This window comes from Triticum dicoccoides, chromosome 6B (assembly GCF_002162155.2).
Source record: "Triticum dicoccoides isolate Atlit2015 ecotype Zavitan chromosome 6B, WEW_v2.0, whole genome shotgun sequence".
Classification (NCBI taxonomy): domain Eukaryota; kingdom Viridiplantae; phylum Streptophyta; class Magnoliopsida; order Poales; family Poaceae; genus Triticum; species Triticum dicoccoides.
This window is the reverse complement of record NC_041391.1, coordinates 457,978,911-457,986,197: the sequence shown is the minus strand read 5'-3', so window position 1 is coordinate 457,986,197 and position 7,287 is coordinate 457,978,911.

Here is a 7,287-nt window from a genome sequence, read left to right as displayed (position 1 = left end):
TCCAATTGGATGTAAGTTAGCATGGATTATTATTGTTGACATCACCTAAAGGTGAATACGTTGGGAGGCAACACAATAAGCCCCTATCTTTCTTAGTGTCCGGTTGAAACTCCATAACCACAAGTACTGCGCGAATGTTAGCAATTGTAGAAGACTACATGATAGTTGAGTATGTGGACTTGCTGAAAAGCTCTATTCTTGACTCTTTCTGATGTTATGATAAATTGCAATTGCTTCAATGACTGAGATTATAGTTTGTTAGCTTCCAATGAAGTTTCTGAACCATACTTGACATTGTGAATTGATTGTTACTTGAGCATAAGAAATCATATGATAAAATCTATTTATGTTGCTGTTATAAGAATGATCATGATGCCCTCATGTATGTATTTTTATTTTTATCGACACCTCTATCTCTAAACATGTGGACATATTTTTCGATTTCGGCTTCCGCTTGAGGACAAGCGAGGTCTAAGCTTGGGGGAGTTGATACGTCCATTTTGCATCATGCTTTATATCAATATTTATTGCATTATGGGCTATTATTACACATTATATCTCAATACTTATGGCTATTCTCTCTTATTTTACAAGGTTTACCATGAAGAGGGGGAATGCCGGCAGCTGGAATTCTGGATGGAAAAGGAGAAAACATTGGAAACCTATTCTGCACTGCTCCAAAAATCCTGAAACTCCACAAAACTTATTTTTTGAATTAATAAGAATTATTGAGCGGAAGAAACACCTCAGGGGGCCCACACCCTGGCCAGGAGGGTGGGGGGTGCGCCCACCCCTACTGGGCGCGCCCCCTGTCTCCTGGGCCCCCTGGTGGCCCTCCGGTCTCCATCTTCTGCTATATGAAGGCTTTTACCCTGGAAGAAATCGTGGGCAAGCTTACGGGACGAAACTCCGCCACCACGAGGCGGAACCTTGGCGAAACCAATCTAGAGCTCCGGCGGAGCTGTTCTGCCGGGGACACTTCCCTCCGGGAGGGGGAAATCATCACCATCGTCATCACCAATGATCCTCTCATCGCGAGGGGGTCAATCTCCATCAACATCTTCACCAGCACCATCTCCTCTCAAAACCCTAGTTCATCTCTTGTATCCAATCTTGTATCCAACCACAAATTGGTACCTGTGGGTGGCTAGTAGTGTTGATTACTCCTTGTAGTTGATGCTAATTGGTTTACTTGGTAGAAGATCATATGTTCAGATCCTTAATGCATATTATGACTCCTCTGATTATGAACATGAAAATGCTTTGTGAGTAGTTACATTTGTTCCTGAGGACATGGGTGAAGTCTTGCTATTAGTAGTCATGTGAATTTGGTATTCGTTTGGTATTTTGATGAGATGTATGTTGTCTTTTCCTCTAGTGGTGTTATGTGAACGTCGACTACATGACACTTCACCATTATTTGGGCCTAGAGGAAGGCATTGGGAAGTAATAAGTAGATGATGGATTGCTAGAGTGACAGAAGCCTAAACCCTAGTTTATGCGTTGCTTCGTTAGGGACTGATTTGGATCCATATGTTTAATGTTGTGGTTAGGTTTACCTTAATACTTCTTTTGTAGTTGCGAATGCTTGCAATAGGGGTTAATCATAAGTGGGATGCTTGTCCAAGTAAGGGCAGTACCCAAGCACCGGTCCACCCACATATCAAATTATCAAAGTACCGAACGCGAATCATATGAGCGTGATGAAAACTAGCTTGATGACAATTCCCATGTGTCCTCGGGAGCTCTTTCTCATTATAAGAAATTGTCCAGGCTTATCCTTTGCTACAAAAAGGATTGGTCCACCTTGCTACACTTCATTTACTTTATTTACTTGTTACTCGTTTAAATTTATCTTATCACAAAACTATCTATTACCTACAATTTCAGTGCTTGCAGAGAAAACCTTACTGAAAACCGCTTATCATTTCCTTCTGCTCCTCGTTGGGTTCGACACTCTTACTTATCGAAAGGACTACGATAGATCCCCTACACTTGTGGGTCATCAGGGCATCACAAGTTGGTATCAGAGACGACTGCCTGTAGGAATCCCCCTTTCCAACTTCTTGGCCCAGGTTGAGTCTATTCTTTGAAAAACTTTTACTAACATTGTTGTGTGGCTTATGGGCCCACATCACAAATGGGTGGTATTAGGATCTTTTATTCCTCGTCCATATCCTGGGACTCTGATCTCTCTTCTATTTAGGTTAAATGATTTTGCTAACTCTAACAATAGGATCACGTAACTACTTCCTCCCAGAGAGCCCCTTCATTCCAGATGATGGCTTGATTCACCTAAAGACCCCGAAGATACTCTCCGATGTTATGTCATCGTGTTTGCAATTCCCTTCCACCATCAACCCCTATGGATAACTACATGCACTTGCCATTCTTACATTCATCCCTAGTTGCTCTTGTTATTAAAAGATACCCCGAAATACTCGTCGTTGTTTCAAGAATCCTTTGTGCCTACCGCCTTGTAGTTCCTTGTCGCCCAAATACACCTACAAATCAATCCTCACACTTACCGAGGATTTGTTTCTCCACAACCATTCTTATGTTTCATAAGATACTTTGAAATACTATTCAATCTGTCGAAATCGTCAGTAGCCCATTGATCTTGTTCTTCCTTACCTGCTTGCATTATGGTTAATTCCATATGTCTAGCAATATTCATTAAACTCCTTTGCGATTGTCGTTCTTACCCTATTGATTCAACATGTGCGTGAATGCACACAATAATCAGTTGATCCTTGTAAATTACACTTCCGGCTCAGACGTCATTCCAGACATGAGCTGATTATCGGCAAATCAAACCTTGATTGACTTACTTGTATTTTGATCGAAGCCTCTGCTTTTGATCCCCTGATTTGGAATTCATAATTCCTTTGTATTTAAGCTTTGAAATTATTCAGATGTTTCTATAATAAGATGTCCTTGTATTGTTTCTTATTCTAGTTGAGTACCTATACTTAGATCATATCCTTTGCGGTCCACCAGACCCTTTGGTGGGTTATTACCCGATAGTTCCATCATAAATCTGAACCCTTTACGAATTGTTTGCCTGATATATAACACCTTTGATAAGCTGTATCCTCTACTTTTGTCAGCAATGCTCAGATTCCGAGCTTGAGTTATTTACTCCCGAAGTTGAGGTATATGTTCCTAAGATGCCCCTATGGGTTGAACCTATCCTTTCCTAATCTATGTGAACCCGAAAGTTTTCACGGGTCATACTCTACTGGTATTACACTGGATAAAACTTCAACACTGCAACTTCTTAAAAAAACGAGAGGTGAATGAAAGATTATGCATTGAAGAAGTGGGAGTCGACCTTGAACTTTCTGTTCATGCCCATGGACACGACGTATACCTTATCATGGAAGCTTCTCTAAAAAATAAGTATCCCCTTGTTAGAAGATCATTTATTATTTGTGAATTGATCCTTTGCAATCGTGGTTCCGACATAGTTTCTCCTTGATTCCATTCTCATACAAGTTAAAGTACTTGTCTTCCACAGATCATTTCACATGTACAACCTCTATTTTGATCTTCCATCGAATATTACCCTCTGGTATCTCGAGAATATCAAAGAACTGTGTTGCTTCCTATGAGTCACTACTGCAGGATGCTGCTAACGTGACACTACGATCAGAGACCCTTCGATGAAACTGTGTGCGATGCAATAATCGCAAACGGTGGTGTAAAAAACCCGTCAAAAAGGTGCAAAATATTTGCGATGGAGGACGCATCAAACATGGTTCAGATTATAGTTGCATGTTAGATGTAGGGCATACGGTTTTGTTCAATTAACTGTTTGCGATGAGGAGGAATAAAAGAAACGGGCAGCCAGATGAAGGTGGGTGCGATATACATCATACAGTTCACTCGGATGAACTATTTGTGATTAGGCAACACAAAAGAAACGATCAGCCATATCAAGGTGTGTGCGGTATACGGCATGCGGTTCACTTGGATGAACTATTTGCGTTGAGACAAGAGAACAGAAACGGTTCAACTTAACAAGATGTTTGTGATACACGACAAACATGTCTGTAATCGAAAACGTGTGCGTAGACTGATAACAACATAGACGATTGCTGCTAACAAGCCGTGTGTGTTGTGAGAAAACAATTGCTGGTATACAATTGTGAGTGATTGATGAAAACATCACCGACGTGTTCCATTGTTTAGTCCGTGTGCGATGTGATTTTCTTTGTCCGCACAACATCTATGCTCTGTCTACAGAGCATCAACATATATATATATATATATATATATATATATATATATATATATATATATATATATACAGACGGTCTATTCTGCTAATATTAGCAGAATAACTATTCTGCACACCACTTCGGCACTGCACGCTCAACAGAAGTGCACTGCATCATTTTGACGACGAGCACTGCAATAGAGACTAGTGAACTTCGTGTCGAAAAAAATTGCACGCGGTGTTTTTTGGTACTGTTTTCGCTCTAATTTTTAACCGTTTATCAGAATGAGGCATGAAATATACCATTGAAAAGCTATGGATTAGGCGCAACTTCGACATGTTGAATACTTTTCGAGATTCCACACGGTTTAAGAGCAGTTTTGAAAATAGTGCGGCGGATGACGAGTGGCAGCGAGAGTTTTTTCATGTTTTTTTCTAAACCGCTTGTCGGAATGAAGCAAATGATACGCCGTTGGATAGATATCGTCGAGGCGCATCTTTTTCATATATAAATCTTTCTCTAATTCGTTACGGTTTAAGAGCAGTTTCAAATTTACTAAATTGCGGAATTCTGTTTTTTATTTTTTTTTCAAATTTTCGGCACTGTTTTCGCTTCAGTTTTTGAACTGTTTGTCGAAACGAGGTGTGTGATACGCCATTGGAAAGTTATGAACGAGGCGCAACTTTCATATGTTGCAATGGTTTTGAGATTCCTTACGCTTTTAACTTAATTTTGAAAATCGTGTGGCGGACGATGAGTGGCAGCGGCCTTTTTTGCGAAATTTTTACAAACCACTGGTCGGAATGATTCAAACGATACTCCGTTGGAAAGATATCGATGAGGCACAACTTTTTCATGTAGAACCCTCTCTCTAATTCTTTACGGTTTAAGAGGAATTTCAAATTTACCGAAATGCGAGCACTCTATTTTTCGCGACACCCAAATCGACGTGGGTACTTCATCCGACTGAAAACCGCACTGCATCGGACAAAAAGCCGCACTGCGTCACACGGGTAAGAGAACTGCATGGTTTTCTTTTTGTGGGACGTAAAATTTTAAAGATAGGGAAGAAAACCGCACTGCTTTTAGACTGAAAACCGCACTGCGTCAGACGGGCTAGCGGACTGCATGATTTCTTTTTTGTGGGATGTGAATTTCTGAAGACGAGGAAGAAAACCTCACTGCTTTTAGAATGAAAACCGCACTGCATCAGACGGGCTAGCAGACTACTTGATTTCTTTTGTTTGACGCAATTTTTTTCACATGGGAAGCAGTGTGCTTCACATCAGGCGTAAGCGAACCGCAACACCATCAAGAAGTGCACCGCATTACTTTTTTGTTATTTTTTACAGCATAAGTGAACCCTAATTTTTATTGGGTGTAAGTGAACCTCAACACTACCAAAAATGAACAGCCACACTACCAACACCAAACTGCACACACGTCATAACATCGGATTTTGTCAAATAATTTTTCCAACATTTTTTGTTTTACACAGTGAACCTCAACACTTCTGTAACAAGATCCTTTACAACAAAACTTCACTTTGTTCCATTTTGTTCTATGAGCCGATAAACACATGAATATCTTTCCCTGTTTTGGCAAACTCCAAAATACAACAAGTGCACTGACTTGCACAAAAATAGTGAACTCCATCGTTTTGTACAAACCTATCGTCCACTTCACAATAGAATTTAGAAATGCATATACGATGCATAAAAGGAAATGACAACAGTAGCGTATTGAACCTCTCAAAACACATAAATAAGCATACGAAATGCACAAGGAAACTCTCAGCACCACCGCGCCTGGGAACTGCAAGCTGGCAGCAGCCATATTGCATCGCGACGCACTCCAATGGATACCCAAGTGAACTGCAGCAAGCAATAGAATTGCATTCTTGGTCTAAGTTCACTGTTTTTCTTTTTGTGATGTTTTTCCATCTGCTACAAACCATCAAAACTGAACTTTAAAAATATTTGCAACGAGTAGACATGGGTTGAGGTGCAGTTCCAAGGAGGCAGAATAGAACTACACGTCACACGGGGGACGAGCTGCACGCCAGCGACTACCGAAGAGCACAAGGCCTGACCAAGGGTCCAGAACACACTGCACTGCACCCTGGATTCACGAGCACTGCACGCCAGCAGCGTGAGCACTGCACGCCAGCACCGCAGCGAAGACCCAGGAGAACACCAATTTTTGTGCCCAAGCGAAATCTGAAAATGCAAAAAAAATCCCGAACTTCATCAGTGCGTCAACCGCACCGCATCTTTCCACAGACCTCCATCCCACGAGCTGCAGTGGCGGACCGCTGGGGTCGTCGGCGATGGTCCATGTTCCCTGTGCAGCAGGGCTTCGCTGGTTAACAATGGAGACGGGAAAAGGCAAGTACAAGGGGAAAGCGAACTGCACGAGATGGAGGAGCACACCACATCACGCACTGGATCCAGCAGCAAGGGCATCCTGTAGGCTGCCGGTTGGGGAGGGAAGGGAGGGGCATTCGCCGCCTGTCAGCAGTAGAAAGGCGTGGGGGCAGCCGATCCATGGGGGTGGTGCTGAGGGACGAAGCCAGCAGGTGTGATGCCGGTCGATGGCCGCGGCGGATCCGGGTGTAGGGAGAGTGGTTCCGACCACAGCGGCGCAGTAGGAGGTCGGGGCCAAGCCATGGCGTGCTGATGTAGTAGGAGGTCGTCGGGTGGGGGGCGAGCCATGGCGGGGTGTCCGGATCTCGCCGGATCCGGCAGGGCGGCAACGGTTGGAGGTACCCGGGTCGCCTCGGGTGGTGGTGAACAAAGCGGCGGCGGCGCGCGGGTCCGTGTGGACGGCGGCGGCGCGCAGGTTCGTGTGGACGGCAGCGTGCGCGGCTGCTAGTGGTTTAGCAGCGGTGTTGGTTACGCCAGGTGTTGGAGATGGCTGGGATGGACGGCGGCGCAGCCCTTGGCGGCCCTGACGGCAGAAGGCAGGGGAGGTCGTGCGGTGGAGCGGGAGGAAGGTGGGGGTCGTGGGGAGTGGGAGGAAGAAGGCGCAGGTTTTGAGGAGGGGGAGACAGGGAGGTAGAGCC